The sequence below is a fragment of the Mustelus asterias genome, chromosome 2 (genome assembly GCF_964213995.1).
Source record: "Mustelus asterias chromosome 2, sMusAst1.hap1.1, whole genome shotgun sequence".
NCBI classification, from domain to species: Eukaryota; Metazoa; Chordata; class Chondrichthyes; order Carcharhiniformes; family Triakidae; genus Mustelus; species Mustelus asterias.
The window spans coordinates 82,132,207-82,149,884 of record NC_135802.1 but is presented as its reverse complement, the minus strand read 5'-3'; the positions used below and the strand labels follow the sequence as shown (position 1 = coordinate 82,149,884).

The following is a 17,678-nucleotide window of genomic DNA, read 5'->3' as shown; positions in this document are numbered from 1 at the left end:
CACTGGGGATTCACAAGAAGCTAGAATGAGAGGGGTACAGATATCTGAGGGCTGTGGGCTGGAGAAGATTACAAAGGCAGTGAAGGATGAGGCCCTGGAGTAATTTGAAAACAAGGGTGAGAATTTTAACATCAAGGTGTTGTTTGACCAGGAGCCAATAATGGGGGTCTGCAAGCCCAGGGATTATAGGAGAGCAGGTCTTGCTGTGAGTCAAGATGAAGACAGCAAAGTTTCTGCAGACCTCAAGTTTTTAAAGAGGGTAGACTGTTGAAGACTAGTCTGGAGTGTGTTGGAATAGTTGAATCTGGAGATAACTAAGGCATGAAGAAAGGTATTGTCTTCAGCTGCTTCAATGGCCTTCCCTCCATCAGGTTAGAAATGGGGATGATTGGAGTGTTCAGTGTCATTCACCACTCCTCAGGTATTGAAGCAGTCCTTTATCCATATGCAGCAAGACCTGAACAACATTCAGGCTTGGACAAGTGGCAAGTAAAATTCAAGCCACAAAAGTGCCGGGCAGTGATCATCTCCAACAAGAGAGAAAGTAAGAATCTCCCCATGACATTCAATGTTAAGTTTATTTATTAGTCACAAATAGGCTTACATTCACACTGCAATGAAGTTAGTCTGAAAATTCCCTAGTTGCCACAATCCGGCGCCTGTTCGGGTACACTGAGGGAGAATTTGGCATGGCCAATTCACCTAACCTGCACATTTTTGGACTGTGGGAGGAAACCGGAGCACCCGGAGGAAACCCACACAGACACAGGGAGAACGTGCAATCTCTGCACAAACAGTGACCCAAGCCGGGAATCGAACCCAGGTCCCCTGGCACTGTGAGGCAGCAGTGCTAACTAACCACTGTGCCTCCGAATTCCCACTTTCAACATTATTACTGACCAGAAATATAAATACTGCACCAAGAGGTAGAGGTTGGGAATTCTTTGGCAAGTAACTCACTTCCCAACCCCTCAAAGCCTGCCCATCATCTACAAGGCACAAGTCAGGAGTTTGACGGAATATTCTCCATTTGTCTGGATGAGTGCTGCTCCAACAACATTTAAGAAGTTCACCACCATCCAGGACAAAACAGCCAACTCGACTGGGTCTCCATTCACCATCTTAAACATTCACTCCTTCCACCATTGATGCATAGTGGCATCAGTGGGCATCATTTACAAGATGCACTGCAACGTCATACCAAGGCTCCTTCAATGGCACCATCCAAACCCGCAATCTCTACCATCTAGGATAAGGGCAGAAGACGCATAGGAACATCACTACCTGCAAGCTCCGCTCCAAGCCACAAACCACACCTTCCCTGCTGTTGGTTTAAAAATCTTTGAACTCCCTCCAACAAGTACTATAGGTGTAGCTACACCAGATGGGATGCAGCAATTCAAGGTGGTAGCTCACCAACAGCATCTCCCCAAGGGCAAATAGGGATAAGCAACAAATGCTGGCCCTTGCCGGTCATGCTCACTTCCCACAAAATAATAAAAAATGAACAGAGACAGGGATGAATTTGGGTGATGTTATGGAGGTGGATGCAGACAGTCTTAGTGATGGCACGAATAGGAGGATGGAAACTCATCCTGGGATCAAATATGACACCGTGGTTGCGAACAGACTGGCCGAATCTCAGACTGTGTCCAGAAAGGGATGGAACTGGGAGTTAGGGAATGGAGTTTGGACCGGGGACCAAAGACAGTAGCTTCAGTCTTCCTAAGGTTTCACTGGAGAAAATGTTTGCTCATCCAACATTGGATTTTGGTCAACCAGTCTGATAATTTAGCAACAGTTGATGACTCAAAAGAGGTGATGGTGAGATACAGCAAGGCATCATCTGTATTCAAGTGAAAATTAACATTGTACCTTTGGAAGGACATCAAAGGGCACCATTCAGATGAGAAGTAGGATTCTTATCCAGGTGACAATTTCTGATACTCGAGTTCTGTTCTAGTTACATTCAAAGAAAGGGACTGAACAATGGAGAAGTAGCATTTAATGGAGAAAAACAAAGCTTGCTTTCTCAAGACGAGTTAAAAGAACAGCCCTCATACTGTAATATGTGATCTCCCTCACCTACTTGTATAAGAAACAGGGTTACTGAGCTGGCAGCAGACACTCCACACAATGGAGTATAAATTAGCACATACTTTGGCTGCAAGCCACAGTGTAATATAGTTACAGGAGACTCTAACTTGTTACCACAACACAGCAATAGCTAGGATTTACTGGTGTGCTTGTTGACTCTCAAGCTGGACATTAAATAAAGTGGCAGCATCAAGGTGATTGTCCATGGTAAATTGCCCCTTAGTGTTCAAAAATGTGTCGGTTAGATGGATTAGCCATGGTAAATGTACAGGGTTACAGGGATAGGACAGGGGAAAGGGCTTGGATAAGACACACTGTCAGAGAGCCGGTGCAAACTCGATGGGCCAATTGGCCGCCTTCTGCACTGTGGGGATTCTGATTCTATATATTTAGACTGCAAATCTCAAAACATTTTCCAACATTATTACTGTCAATACATCAACAGTTTACAGAAACAGAATATTAAAGATTTTCAGACACAAGTTCATTATTCCAAGCACGCCATTTAATGCAGAGTACCTTTCTTAACGACACCACGTAAGCTTGCACATTTTATTTCTTGAGCAGGCTAACTAAAGAAAAAAAAATTACAAGCTCAGCCATAAACGTTACAACTGTTCCAGGTCAATACATACATTTCACTATATATTGCTTTTTATTGTCACTGAGTGTGTAAGAGGAAACCAGATTCTTTCCTTTTTCCCCATTTTAGTTTCTAAGAACTCCTTTTTCTCAGGGAAAAATGGCAAGCAAGATTCCTGAAGCAGTTTTTGCCAGCTATTGCTGGCTATTCATTGGCACAAAAAAGATTCTTCTCTTCAAGGGTGAAGACATTATTCCCAGTTTAAACTTATGGGAAATTAAACTCGATTCTTTTAAGTTTGGTGGAGGAACAGGAGAAATGAAGGGTTTAGCAAACCTTTTGTTGTACGGTACACAAGTGAATAGTGGTGCATGATAATCATCACGTCTTGTATTTGTAATTGAAATATATTGCTGATACTCGCCGTCCAGACACTGATTGGGAAATCACTGCCTGAAAAGATTCAATAGTAACTTGCAAAATAGGATTGTACATATAACTGAAAAGGAAACATTTTCAGGGCTTTAGGGATAGAGATGGGGAGCAGAACTAATTAGAAAGTTCTTTCAAAGAGTTGGCACAGGCACGAAGGGTCAAGTGGTTTCCTTGTTTTTTGTATGCTTCCGTGGCATAAAGAGGAAGAACATGTCCCAGCATGCGTCAGCATGTTGAGAAAGAAGAGGTTGTCTCAATCTGGGATGGATGCAATACATCTTTATAAATGGCAATCTTGCATCTTCCTCAATACACACGTACTGACTTTCACATTACCTTGCAGTTGAAGTACCGATTTTACAGAATTGAACCGTTTACTGTTCGGAATACCAACACATCACAAAAATAGATATCGAGTTTGCACCCACAGTGTCAGGGCTCACATCACTGTTTTACACAATTACTGACAATGCAACATTGTTAGATCCTTGATGTACAAGTATACATGCAAGAATCACTTTACTACATTCCCTTGAATGGAGAAACAGTTCCACTGAAAACAAATATTTCTCAAATGGACATACACTGACAGAATGATCAAACTATTTCTACAACAGGGAAGAGGGAGACGAGAAGGTGATGGTGAATATTTCTAAAATACAGACAGTTTGACCAAAAAAACACAGGATTCAAATATAAATTTTAATAACAAATTATGCCCATTTTATGGTGTCTAACCTTCAATAGTTGACTGAATAAAGGGAGGATACCTAGTCCACCTATAGTTTCAATCTTCTTAGCTCCATTTAATTTAATTGTGGCCAAGTAGCACCTTTTTGTTGTCTCTGATTAAACATTTCATATTCACTTGCAATCATGCACGCTAACATGATAATAATCTAACTGGAAATTGCTGTTTGCTACACAGTTCTAGCTAAATAAACAATAGCAAGGGCATCTGAAAAGCATCTTTACCTGCCTTGATGGCACGCAGAAATAAATTTTTCACTGGAGTGCCTCATTCATGAGTCTTTGCCTCCGGTTTCCGACTGCTAATGCTGCCCTTGGCAGGAGAAGCGGAGCTTCCTGAACGTCCACTTGGATATCTGGGTTGCAGGGTCACAAAGGATGGTGGGGCAGAATGCGGATAAACACAGCAGCCGCCAACACAGTGCTTCATTTTTAATGGTAGCAGCGAAAGTTTGAATAAATCTTAATATAAAACCATCAAATGATGCACTTATTTTGAGTTTTCAACAATTGCTAAAGCTCAAGTACTATACTATCCATTTGTGGGAAAGAGTTATGAGAAGGTATCTTATAATAGTAAGTGTACAGAAATAATGTAAAACTGGGAAATACTGAAAGCACTAGCTGTAAACTTTAGCCATATAATTTTGCCAGATTGTTCAATTTTGAACTTCAGTACCTGTCACACAGATAGGTAAAAGGAAATGGTGCCCTCGTATTCCATTTACAATCATTAGCATTTTTCCCCCTTTCTAATTTTCCACAAAATCACTTTCTTTTTTGCATGCATGGAAAGTGATCAACATGGAAGGCTCCAGAACTACATTGCTCTATCCTCAGACGTTTACAGCGTTTCTGGTTTAAAAGATAATCTCTCATGGGGGTGGAGTGGGTGGTGTCATATTAAAATAGATGTGTGCATTGTTTTGTATTCTACATATACATAGCTTTCATACTATGTGCAAACCACTACAAAATTAATTGATTTACATGAAAAATTAAAATTGTTGCTTGAACTACACTTCTATTTGAAATCCCATTTCCGTTGGAAAGTTTCTCGAATGCTACACATGCACAAAACTTCTTATTTAATACTGATAGCAATCACTTCAAGCACTACCACAATTTGTGTTTGCTTCATAGGGGTCCATCTATTCCAATGCAGAATTAACTGAAAGCAGTTTTGGCAGCTAGTCTGTACCCTGCAATGGAATCAAATTTGTGATTCGCTTCACATTAGGAAGGGGACTTTCATTGGTTTGAAAGCAGAAATTTTCATATCAATCATATTCCAAAGAAAGGAATATTCTAGATAAAGTTCTTGTGTTGGTGTACAATAAGGTGAGAAACATGATTAGCCTCAATGGAGACTCATTTAGAAGCTGAACGGATCCTGTCACTTAGGAATCAGTGCAAAGTTGCTCAATGTTAAGTGGTAGCATAACTTGAGACTATTTCATACTGTTGTGATTTTCTAGAGTACGTTATTTATTCAGCCTAAAATAGATTGTGAGAAAGCAAAATGAAACAGTCCAAAGTTAGTGAAAACCAAGAGATAAAATAGAGAATGGAGAAGGTAAAATTTTGCTTGTTAAAGATGGGAAAGAATTTATTGGAGACAGAAGGGGAAACATTGTGAATGGCTTCCCATACAACAGCAGCTGCTTTCTTCAATCTTGGTTGGCAGAATTCCAGAAAGTAGATTTTAAGATGCAGCCTGGCTATGCGAGTATGGTCATTTCTTGCACAACACATATTAAACTTGTGTAAGCATATGCAAAAGCTTCAGGGATGTTTAATCAGGGGATCCTATCTTTAATGGCAACAAAAGAAGGAGTGGGTGGGAGGAGAAGAAATAAGGAGGCAAAGGCCTAAGGTTCTCAGCTGAATGTTTGCAACTGCTCTAGGAGTATCATCAGATAAAAAATAGCTTTCCCATCACCAGGATGTGACACCCTACACGACTGCTACAGACAGGCAGATAAAATGGCCTTGTTTGTTCACTACTTGGGCATTCACTTTTTTGCTACTCTGGTGCATTCACACTGGCAAAATTGATTTTTTTCCAATTTATTAAAGTCTGTCCCAGAAGAAGTTATTACTTTGCATTTTACTTAATTTTCTAGCATTTCTACTTTTTAAACTTAGACATAGAGCTAAGTGACTATTGTCATAACAATGTGATAGAATCTACTTATTGTGTCAAACTCTACATTGCTTTCAGGATTCAATGTGACTCTAGGTGACTCTTAAGAGCTTACAGCATTGTCAAAGAAAACTGAGCTCACGAGTGCAACAAACTTTCTATCTTTTACTTTTGCTGATATGGGGGGATTTTCCACCCCCACCTTTGATGACGGGGGGACCGGGGGGAGATTCCCAAATCAGCTTTTGTGCTGCCAGAATTTGCCTGCTCAATTGTCCCTGCGCCCCCCCCCCCCCACCCACCCCCGCTAGTGACACAAGAGTTAATCTAATTATCAGCAAGCCCCCCCGCCCCCTCCCAACGTGATATCCTATTGGTGGGATTTACAAATATTTTTTTTATGGGGAACTGGGGAACAAAACCCGCCAGGGACGCAGAGGTAAGTACAGCTCCCAGGGGCAAGTAACCCGTCACTGTCCCTTGGAGATGGTGCTGGGGGGATTCTGTGGTGTGTTTGGTGGGGTCGTTCCTCTTCTATTTTTATTCTTTTTACATCGGGGCCACCTTCAGCAGCCGAGGTTTTTGGTGACGTGGGTTCATTCAGAGCCAGCCCTGCCAGCTTCATGGGACTTCATCCCACTTCATGGGACCCACCCCTTCACTTTTTTCTGCTCAAATCTTTAAAAAATATGGTGGAAAAAGCTGCCAGCGCAGCCAGCGGTCAACACTTCACTTTCCCCGATCGAGGTCAGACATGGACCAAAAACGAGAAAATTCTGCCCAGAGTCTTGTATCGAAGAATTATACATAGTGATCTCTTGGAGATTAGATAAAGTCTTTTGGACAACTTTTTTTTAATTAACAAAGTAGCATAGGTGTGTTTCATGTTGTGAAACAAACCAGTTTATTAATTCAACATAGACAACACAATGTTAGTTCACAATAATAGTTCAAGTTTAAGTTAAAATTTAGCACGTCATATGTTTTTCATGAAATGCTCTCCAATATATTATGTACACAAGAGGTTTGTACCATATTGAACAAGTTTTACATGCTGTGTTGTAATTTCTTTCAGCAGTAAACCTCCCATAATAAATATACATTAACACCTGACAAATTCTAGCATTCCTCATGAACTCTCCACTAGTTCAATCTAACACAATTTGAAACATAAGAAGCAAACAGTAAATTGTACTTGAAAGTTAATGCTGGTGCTTTTACGAGCTTGTGTCTCGGATAGTGGATCAAACTACAAAGCAACTCTTAATATAGATATCTACACAAATATATATACACAAACACGCTCTTATGACAATTCACATTAAAATCATTTAGGTACAATAAATTAATCTAGAGCATCCATAAACATAAGTTGGAATTTGAGATATGAGGTGGTGCAGGGGGTAATGTCTTGTCAAACATTCAACTTCTATAACCTGTACACAAATCCGACATGCATACTATCTGTCTATAAAGGTTGAAATACTAGCAAGACTAAAATCTTAATGCATGCACAGTGAGAGAATCTTGGTCTTGAGTTCCATTATCTCTGCATCCAGCCTAATCAGCAAGGGCACCATCTACCAACAAGACAAATGCATATGTCACCCAGTTTCCTACGCAGGTGTTTATTGCCACCACTACTTACACTAATTCTCTGAACACATGATTCCCATTCTGCTGCTTTCCATTTCCTTTTAGAGCTATTCCTCATATCCTATGGACGCGACATTACCAGCCGTTCACACCACATTCCCGTTGCAGCAAAATTGCCATTCAATGCAGATGGATGGGAAAATCTCGCCGGCGTGAATGGCCGTAACATCTCAGCCTGCTGTCTCTCAAGTAACTGCAGATTTAAACAATCAAATTTGTGTTCTGTATTGGGTCAAACATCATTAAATTTACTCTGTATTTCAGTAATTACCTACATTATTAAACTAATGATTTTGTGGGCAAATCATCATCTAAAAGTATTTGTCTCCCATGTAATTTTCTATTCATGGAGCTGGATTAGTTTGTGATTTCAAAAGCTTTGTTCCTCTAATAGCCAAGCAAAACCATTTGCACTCCACACCAACAGTTCCAAAGAATTGTATCTAATGAAAGTCACTTGTATATTTAATGGTTCATAGCTACAATTCTCCTCATTTACTTGCAGATATTATAAAGTAAGGAATAAGCAGAATGTATCCTGTGTCTGCCTCAGAACAACTTTTGTTTTAAAGTATCGGCAATGAGAGAGAAATGCCACCGTGAGGATTCCTTCGAAGTCATGCAGAAATTGCAATTTTATCAACAGGATTCAATTGCTAGCCACCTGTTCATGGCTGAAGATCAGACAGCTGGCAAAGAATAATCTGTCGGGGGTTTGTTTGCTTGCCTGATTCAATTTTCCAGGCAGGGATAGCCAACACTTGTATCCAAAACAGTGGGTAGTGACTGCTTACATATGCCAATCGGGTCCTAAGCCTGTTGCAGAGTTCCCAATTGCCATTTTGTCCCAGGTGTGAAGTAACCTAATCAATGCTCCTTAAAAGATACCACTGGAAGCCACTCCAAAACGATCATTCATGTTCTTCCTGGTCCCACAAAAGTCTTTCATCCAACGAAGCCTGTTCTTGCTCCCACTCGATGTTAAAAAAAACTCCTTTTTCTTAGAACCCGAGAATCCCTGCAGTGCAGGAGGCGGCCATTTGGCCCTCAGAATCTGCACACTCCCGCCGAAAGTGCACCTTACGCAGGCCCAAACCCTACCCTCTTCCCCATAACCCTGCACATTTATCATGGCTACACATTTTTAGGCACTGAGGGGCCAATCCACCTAACTTTGGACTTACAAAGCCAATGCGCAGAGTAGACAGAGCAAGCCTCTCATTAATCTCCATGCTAGCTTCAAAAACCAATTCAAATTCTAATTGAATCCAATTCATGGCCCCCACAAAAGAGATCCAAGCTGACAAGTGCAGCTGATTTCACCTGATCTCTCACTTGATTCTCTGCCTGATATTAGCCAAGTGTTTTCATTCCCTCCAGATTCACTCCCCAACAACCTATTCACTGGGGTTGTGCAGAAACTGACCAATTTTCTGTCACACCAAAATAGCCAGGTGTAGCAGAGCATCTTCTTAGTGCATGAAGCACAACAATCAGATTTAAATGTGGCTTGAATTCGAAAATGGTCCCAATATCCTGACTGTGGCCATAGGCTGCTGTCAGGAACATAGAAATGTCACGCCTACTTTGGACCAAACTTGAAAATCTCTAGGATCCTATTCACAGCCTGTCCAATTAATTGCTCAGCCTATATTCAATCTTGGTCCCTCGCTCTTTCTCTGGACCTCCAGGAAGAGGTACAGGCATGTTGGTTGGGAATAGCATTAACCTAACTTTCACACAGCAAGTGATATGATTAAATAGAAATACCTGTTAAGTCACTTTCATTTTCCCGTTGTAGAAGTGTAATCCTGCATTTGCCAACTCAGCACGATAGGAATGAGGAACTCACCATGTCAGGAATTACAGCCACAGGTCTGCTTGCTTTCAGCATAGGTTGTAACATTCCAAAAACCAGCTCTCAAGTAATTTGTCAGTCAGAAAGTCGATTCAACTTCATTAGTGCAAAATATTGCATTGATGTATCCTAGCTTCTCAAGAAAACTCTTCAACCGGCAGTGTGCCATAGTCATTGAGTCAATATGCAACCATGTGTGTAGATAAGTGGATTTACAAAATAATAAGACTATGACCTATTGAACTGGCATGCTCAAAAGCAGGGATGGTAACATGATCATAGCGGCCTGTGTTGAATTCCATGAAACAATTCCATTATTAACTCAATCAACATACAGCATTGTGATTTTTTTTCGTCTATTGCACTCCTTAACCTCCAATCTTCATCAAGAGAGGCCAACATTTGTCAAACATGTAAAAAACCATTTAGATAAGATTTAATGCTGCCCATATCGGAGACAGCATGAGCAGCATTAAATCTTATCTAAAGATTTAAAGTACAAGAGGAAGATGAAAAGCGATATTGAAAAGGGATCTAGACATCAGCTTGGAGTTTGTCAATATTGGACTATACAAAAAGAGACGGAAAGGAAAAGAGGGGGAGGGGAGAAACAAGGGAAAGAATAAAAGGGGGAGGGGGAGGGAAGTTTTAATACTACAGGTGTTGAATAGTCTATCTTGTTATATTCTGCATCTTATATGTTTGTCACCAATTTTAGCGTGTAATTATCTCAGTCAAGTTATCATGAGCTTTAATCGCACCAAAGGTTGCAGGAAAATTAGAGTCAAACAGAATTGTCTCATGACAAACACTGATTAAAGTATTATCTGTAACCCCATCTGCCCAGAGTACTGTCTTGCAACCACTCCTAGGTTATTCTGCGAGTTATACCAGTGAATATCAGATGTTAGCTGATATTTGTTGGGGAGTGGAGTTATCATCCAGAGAAAACACAAAGAGAAACAGGTTCAATCAGTCTAACTGTGATTGTTCCACAGCACACATTTGTTCTTCCAAATCAACATGTAGATGTGTTTCTGGAACATAACAGGGACAAATTTCACATCCAGAGGCCGAGTCATATTTCACTGGAGCACACTGCACCACCAGCCGATTCCAGAGGGCCTGCTCAGCAAACTCACTTGAGAAGAGGTCCCAGGCCAGTATCCCCAGAACGTGTTGAAGAGCTGTGAAAGAATTATCCTCTTTTCAGACAGCTCAACTTGCTAATGCTGGGACCACACAGGAGGCAACGATTTTGCATGTCACTCTGAAAAACGCAAGTTCCAAACTGCAAGATGGGCCCAGCACTACTGCTGCCTAAAGGTAAAGCACCAAAATTGAAGGAAGGTAATTTTTAGAAACTTATGCTTTTGCAAAATGTCTCTGGAGTGTTATTGGAGGCACTGTGAATCCCTGGATTTACCAGTGAGCATTGCTTCAACCCCAGTAATGACAGAGGAATAGGTGACCAACCCGCACAAGGGCTGCACATGCTCTGTGCGATGCCCTTTACCAATTTGAAGCCAGACTTCGTCATGCTCCTTGAAAGTCACAAGAGGCTCTCTGGAAGGCCAACCAAGCCACCCAGCATTTCTCTGCAAGAAGATCAACGCTCTCCTACATGCTGTTCCATCAAAGTCCTCTGCAGTTTAATTCATTTGTGACCACATCTCCTGTGAGCTGGCAAATGAGTTAACCTTTCACCCTGGGCTGTCTGCAGCCTACTTGTGTCACGTGTTGATCCCAGATTCAATACACGCCTCCAAGAAATGTGCAGTGCCAGTATCTGAGCAGGTGGCTGTGAGTGTCAGATCAAGTGACAGGGTCTCCTCATTAGTGCTGTGCTGCTGCTCACTCTCTCCCTACTGGGGTTGTAGTGTTTGAGCAGGAGGCAGCTCCTGGTTGTCTGAATGAGGGAGATCAGAAGGTTGGTTGGTGTGGGAAGGGGGAGATGAGCGGAAAGCAAGAGGTCCATGTCACATCATCTGCAGCATGTCCATCAGGATGAGGGCAAGCTGGGAGTTGAGAAGGGACATGAGGCAAGAAAAATGTTAACATCTCCAACGTTCTCAGCGATGCCGAATACCACAATCGGAGCTCACTCCATGATGCTGAGAGTTGGGCCCAGGAGATGCAGAGGTCCTTTTAACCTGGTTATGTTCTTCTCCCTCTTGTGTTCCAATTTGTACTGCAAGAGAGAAGACAGAATATCAGTGATAATGTGCTGCTGTGTTTGGTTGGTGGCTCTGCCATAAGACAAATAGCTGGTGATGTGTGAAGGCGTCTGTGAGGCTGGCAACATTGGTAGGTTTGCGAGGGTGATGTGGAGTGTGTGACTGTTCGGAGTGAGTCCGCAGTGCCAGGGAGTGATGCAAGGGGGTATGTGTGCATTGAACAGCCTGAGGAGGTTGATGCTGTGATGGGCAGTATTGTGTCAAAATTAATTCACTGACCTTGGCCACCCATAAGGTCATTTGACCTCTTGTGGCACTGCTGCGTGGTCCTCTGGTCCAAATACAGGGAACTGACATCCCTGTCTATCTGGTTCCACTCTCTGTAGAGGATGGTCCTCCAAAACATCCTGAACCCCAAGCAACCATGGCACCTCCACTTGCCCAACTCCACCACTAATGCCTCCTCTGCTGATACATCATCTTGGATCTTGGAAGCCTTTCTTTGCCCCGGTGTTCCATTTTCAATATTGTAAATTCCAGCAATATTATTCCGTACAACAATGTTTCCTTTAAAAGGGGACATACTACCTTTAGGAAGGGCAGCTGGCTGCATCATTTACTCTCTCAATGTTGCTTGGCCCCTGCTGAAAGCAGAGGCAGACAGCAGTGCCACGAGGACAGCAGCAGTCAGAAACTCACGCAGCCTGACACTACAATTCATGGTAGCTAGGTCAGAGCACCAATGTTTTGGGTTGCCCTCCTCCAATGGAACTGGTGCACACAGGTTGTAAATCATGAACTCCATGACTGAAAAACAAGGCAGACAAATTTTTTTATCCCAACCATTTCTAAAACTAATGCTTCAAGAAAATTAATTTGTAAGTAAAGCCCACCAATTGGCGTTCCTAAGGAAACGCATTGAGAATTCAGTACTTCTAAAAAAAAATTTCATTATGGACAGGTTGACTGCTAATGGTTTCAGCAAATTGAACATTTCATTACTTTTGACCTGGGAACAGTCATACAAACAACAATTTGTACTTGTACAGAATCTTATTGGCAGTGTGAAGACTAAACAATGGACAAGAGGTCAGCATTGGAAGAAGAGGGTTCTTGCAGAATTGGAGAAGGTTACAAAGCTGGGGAGAGTTGAGGCTACAGAAAGGTTTGAACACAAGGATGAGTACTATAAAATGATGACATTCAGACACACACACTAAGTCAGCGAGCACAAAGATGGTGGAATGTTGTGAATCAGGATACGGGCAGCAAAGTTGAGCGAGCTCAAGTTTATGGAGAGTGGAAAGTGAGGGCAGATTAGGGAAGCATTGGAATAATCAAGAAAGAAACTCATCAATGCTTATGTCTATTGAAATTATTTACACTTTCTGACAGACTAAACTATATCAAATTAATTCATCTGGCACTTCACGTTGAAAATTTCCTTCCTGTTACTATTCTTAGTTCACAACAGTTATATGAGCAGTGTGGTGGCATAGCATTAGATACTGTCAACACACTGAACTACAAAGTGCTCAGATGTTGGTTAATAACCAACATTTTCCAGTGGGTAGTTTACTGATCTTGGTGATAACATTGTAGGAAAGTCACAGAGAATCACACTGAAGAGCTCTGCTGCACTTGCAAACAGTACAGTATAGAGAATGCTTAAGAAAACATGATTATAATAACGCCTTGTCATAAGGGCATGGCAGGGGGTGGGAGGGGAAAAGGAGAAGAGTGGGAACAAATGAAAAGGGCGAGTGAGTCAGCCAGGACTGATCTCTTGCACTTTCTAGTAGTCAGCTCAAGAGTTGGCAGATTCCTGGGAGAGAGAAAGAAAAGAAACATTTCATAAGACTTAGAGACTGCAACAACTCATTAAAGAAAAGGAGTGACAAACAATTCTTTTCAGCCAGTTTTCCAGAAACAGACACTCTGAACTTACAAAAATAAGATGAACTTTCTCCTCCAATTATTTCTTAAATTTTAAATTATGCTTATAACACAACTTCATCTGTTGAATAATCTGTCTCTGCCCAAAACAGCCTCGCCCAAAGTTTCCCAATTTGTTTGAGAAAGAAACAAAATTAGGCTGGCTGATTTTGTGCTGCATTCAACATAATGTCTTGCCACTAACGCTGCATCATGAAAAGTTGCAGAGGATCATATGAAACATATTTTATATACAGTAGCCAATTTTCATTAAAAAGTAGCCGCCTGGTTGAAGCAGTGCTGCAATTTTGTTATTTTTTTCATTTTTGAAACAGTCCTGTAACATTTAATCTGTTTGTAAATTGAGTCAGTCTAAACTGATATGTTCAGGCTTGCCTTCTTATACAAGTCACTATTCCCACTGTAACTCAGTGTAACCAGGCTTACGCTGAACATGTTCATCGTTGTTTGTTTGATTCATCACATTTGCCAAAATACTGGGTAACTCTAGCTGATCTACACTGCATCAATCAGGAAATTATTTTGCTGTAGATAACAGAATTTTCCTATTCTATCAATCCACCTTAGGCAACTAGTTTAATCAAAAGTACACGGGCATGTAATCAAAACCTGCAGTTTGCAATTTGATGCAGAAGTTATCAAATGACAGAGGAAAAATTACTGACATAACCATTAACTGTGAATTAATATTGCGTGCAGGGGTAGAAAAGGAAATTGGTATTAAAAGAGATTTTTTTTTTTAAATTAAAAAGCACCCTATCCACCTCATTGGATGAGATTGCACCTCAATGTCAGAAGGCCAATTTTGCCACAGAGGCACATCCCAGTAAGACATTTCTGATGTCAATTCCTAAACATATTGTAACACTTGTGTACATCTCTTTACATACAAAATGCACACTACAATATTATTTTTATTCCAATGTCATGAAAGTAACTCATACTGGCTTGACTTGCTCCATGTGATTGACAGGTGGATATGTCATATGTTGACATTATGAAAAGACAGATCAACAGACCCACCAAGCTTGCTCCATTAAGTAAATGGGGTAACTTTGCACCCACCGATAATGCTATCGCCTGGAGACGCAAAGAAATTCAGAAAAAATATTGGGTTATTCTCCAACGGCTCAATCAAGCTCCATGGACTGATGTCCATGAAATTTCAAATGTTAAACTACTTATCCTTATAATACTTTCCTGCATCATCAGCAACTGTCGAGATAGATGATGGTTTTGAATCAACAAATAAAGAGCTGCATCCTATACATAGCTCCAGATGCCTTGGGAAAAGGAAGACAAATAGCTTCCTGGATAGGAGAGACTCAAGCTGCCAGGACTGATCCAGTGTGAAAAGATTGCCAGAAATAGATATCTCTCAAAAGATGAAACTGTACAAGAAAGACAGGGGAGAGAGGAGAACTCTTGGTCCATTGAGCTGCTCCTATCAGAGTTCTTGCATCCTTCATTATTGCCCTAGCTTTATTTAAAGGTGCAGTCAGTTTATTTCCCTACTAGTCATAGAGGTTTACAGCATGGAAACAGGCCCTTCGGCCCAACTTGTTCATGCCGTCCCTTTTTTTAAAAACCCTTAAGCTAATCCCAATTGCCCATATTTGGCCCATATCCCTCTGTACCCATCGTACCCATTTAACTATCTAATTGCTTTTTAAAAGATAAAATTGTACCTGCCTCTACTACTACCTCTGGCAGCTTGTTCCAGACACTCACCACTCTGAAAAAATTGCCCCTCCGGACACTTTTGTATCTCTCCCCTCTCACCGTAAAGAAATCCCAGCAGCATTTTTCACACATCTATAATCCTCAAAATTAAACATACATCAATTCAACAGCAAAATATTGTAGATACTGGAAATCTGAATCAAAAACAGAAAATTCTGGAAATACTCAGGTCAGGCAGCATCTGTGGCGAGAAACAGGTCAATGACCTTCATCAGATTTTGGCCTGCTTTGTATTTCCAACATTTTCTGTTTTTATTTCAGTTTACATATTAATCTAAATGTGCTGATTGACTCTGGTTCAAATACATTCAAACAGTTTGTTCTGGGAGGAATGAAAAAAACCTTTTCTAATTTCTACCTTTACTCAAACTTGTAACTTTTGTACTTGCATTCTTGAACTGTACTTTTTTGGTCAAGTTACCGCAACTTTTCCTTGCTGCAAACAACATGTGATAATAATAGATAGAATGACATTTCCATACTCTTTTCAATATTGCTAGCAAAGATGATACAATTCCACAAATCTCAAAAGCAGTTGCTGGTATTAGATCAAAAACACAGACTTGTGTTCAACTGTGATCGACCCTGTTTTTTGGGATAAATAAAGTGAAGACTGTAAACTAATGTGAAAGAAGATGGATTGGAACCAGGGTTCGGTGGTAGATGATGTATCCTGCTTTTTTTTTAATGGAACTATCATAGATGGAGGGAGATACTTCAAAAACTCATTCATGTAAATACAAACACATTTGCAGTTGAGCTGCAATGATGGACAGCCATTTTAGGAAAACAGGAAATTCAAATAACAGAGGAAATACTGTTTTGTTATATTCTGCAATGAGGCTAAATTGCAATATTTTAAATTTGACCAATCAGCCTCTTGGCTGAGATTTTCATACCTAAACTGTCTAAAGTTTGGGCCAATCCCAGAAGCAGCATCTCATCAGAACTCCCACTCCACTATAAATGAACATTAGCAAACAGAATTGAAAATCCCCCATTTTGAGAGAACAGTGGTGTATTTGAACAGGAAGCTGTGGTAGCAGATTCTTAATGATATCACCAAAGGTACATGGATGTTTGAATAACTGAGCAATGGATCTTTCTGGGATCCATTCTAAACACACTGTGCTTTCAATAGCTCTGCAAGGAAATAAACACACAAGGGTAAACAAAGGCCTGAGCATTAAGGCTCAAGGTTTCACTGCAATGAAGATGGAGGGAATATAATCTCCATTAATCAGAGAATGGGGATAGCAGGATGAAAAACTATGATTATAAGCTCGGCTAATGGTTATGCAGGGAATATAGCTGAGCAACTGACTTTTGAGAAGACACATCTCAACAAGCAGTTAACAGCTTAAATAGAGAAGGGGGAAGATGACAAGAAAGAGAAATAAAAACAAATGAAATAAGATTCAAAGAAAATTGCAACTCTCAAGCATGACTAGAAATTTTAAGAATTTGTTTAAATTTAACTTTAATTCTCTATGGATATACAAGGTTGCTGGATCAAAATCCTGGAAACCACCCCCCCACCCCGCTCCCTAACAGCACTGTGCGTACCTACGTCACATGGCAACTCACCATCATCTTCTCAAGGACAGTTAGGGATGGGCAAAAAATGTTGGTCTAGCCAGTGTCACACACATCCCATGGAAGAATAAATGAAAATGTCAGGGATTGGAAAATAGCCAACGTAACATCACTATTCATGGAGACAGGGAGGTCAAGCCAGGTAGCTATAGATCAGTTAGTCTGTCATCATGACAGGCCAAATGGAGTGAAGGATAGTCAAAGAGAGCCATCATGGATTTGTTAAAGGCAATTCAAGTTTGACAAATTTGATAGGTATTTTCGCTGAAGGTTTTTTTAATATGATAACTGAATGTAATACATGTTGAGTATGTGAATTTGCAGGTGATCGATAAAATGCCATAGGAGCTCAGCTGCAAAAGGTTTGAAAGAGAAAAGTAGAAAATGAGCACTCAATACATGGAGTGGAGGAACAGTGGCATAAATCGCTGAAAATCTCAATGAAACTACTTAAATCTCCAAAAAATAGACCAACAACATTTTGCATTTTATAAACTGGGGCCAAGTGTACACCAGCAAATAGTCATGGTTGGGTCACAATTAGGATAATGAGAGCCTATTTGGACCTCACATTCTGGAAAAAATAACCATAGACACCATTCAGTACAAATTCACTGGGATGATGCCAGTGAAAGAAACTATAGCAGTGGAGAGGGATAAAAGACTGGGAGCATTTCCACT

At 40.7% G+C, this 17,678-nt stretch overlaps 1 protein-coding gene across 2 annotated transcripts in view; it reads right to left on the bottom strand.

Annotated features, from left to right (window-relative positions):
* Positions 1-17,678, bottom strand: part of glcci1a (glucocorticoid induced 1a) — a 189,041-nt gene that overhangs the window by 15,716 nt on the left and 155,647 nt on the right. The window lies entirely within an intron of this gene.